General features: G+C 40.4%; 1 pseudogene; it reads left to right on the top strand.

The window, feature by feature from the left end:
- The first annotated feature begins 380 nt into the window (after positions 1-380).
- Positions 381-1,141, top strand: LOC138384928 (olfactory receptor 4C11-like; annotated as a pseudogene).

Genomic DNA, 1,141 nt, shown 5'->3' with positions numbered 1-1,141 from the left:
TTGTGAATGTGACTTTATTTGGAAATAAAGTCTTTGCAGATGATCAAGTTAAGATGAGGTTGTTAGGGTGAATGCTAATCCAACAAAACTGTGTCCTTATAAAACTGGGAAACAGAAAAACACGCACACAGGGAGAATGTCACATGTAGAGGGAGGCAGAGAGATTGGGTGATTCAGCTATGAGCTAAAGAATTTCAAAGAGTGCCTGCAAATCATCAGAAGCAGGGGAGATAAATGGAACAGATTCTCCCTCTTACTACTCAGAAGGAACCACATATTACTTCCATGTGAGAACCTTAGTGTTGATCAGTTAGTGCCAGTTTAATGTCGAGTACATGTGGTGCTTATTCTTCCATTTTTGTGAAACCCCACTTTGGAGGATGGGCTCAAGCTCTATGAGGTACTTCTTCCTATTCCACCTGATGCAAGCTAATGCTTCCTTCTCTACAACCACAGCCACCAGCTTGATTGTGAATGTATTTTCTCAGAAGACCATTTCCTACAATGAGTGCATGACTCAGGTCTTTCCATCCCATTTCTCTGGATGCATGGAGATCTTTTTGCTCATCCTCATGGCCTTTGATCGCTACGCAGCTATTTGTAAGTCCCTGAACTACACAACCATTAAAAGCCAGTGTGTCTGTCGTACATTGGTAATTATGGCCTGGAGAGGGTCTTGTATCCATTCTTCAGCACAGATTTTTCTGGCTTTGAGATTGCCTTTCTGTGGCCCAAATGAGATTGATCACTATTTCTGTGATTTGCAGCCTTGTTGAAACATACCTGCACGGACACTTATGTGACAAATTTGCTCATTGTGTCTAATAGTGGGGACATATGCATGGTGAGTTTCATACCTCTGTTAATCTCCTATATTGTCATTTTATACTCTCTGAGAAATCACAGTGCAGAAGGAAGCTGAAAAACACCTTCCACATGCACTTCCCACTTTATTGTGGTTGTCCTATTTTTTGGTCCATATATATTTAGATACACACACCCTTGAACCACTTTTCCAATACACAAGATGGTGTCTGTGTTTTATACGATTGGCACACCCTTACTCAACTCTCTGATATATACACTGAGGAAAACAGAAGTAAAAAATGCCATGAAAAAATTATCATGTAGCAAAGTATGA

Source organism: Eulemur rufifrons, chromosome 6 (assembly GCF_041146395.1).
Source record: "Eulemur rufifrons isolate Redbay chromosome 6, OSU_ERuf_1, whole genome shotgun sequence".
Classification (NCBI taxonomy): Eukaryota; Metazoa; Chordata; class Mammalia; order Primates; family Lemuridae; genus Eulemur; species Eulemur rufifrons.
Note: the sequence above shows the minus strand (reverse complement) of the source record. Positions and strands in the feature narration are given on the sequence as shown.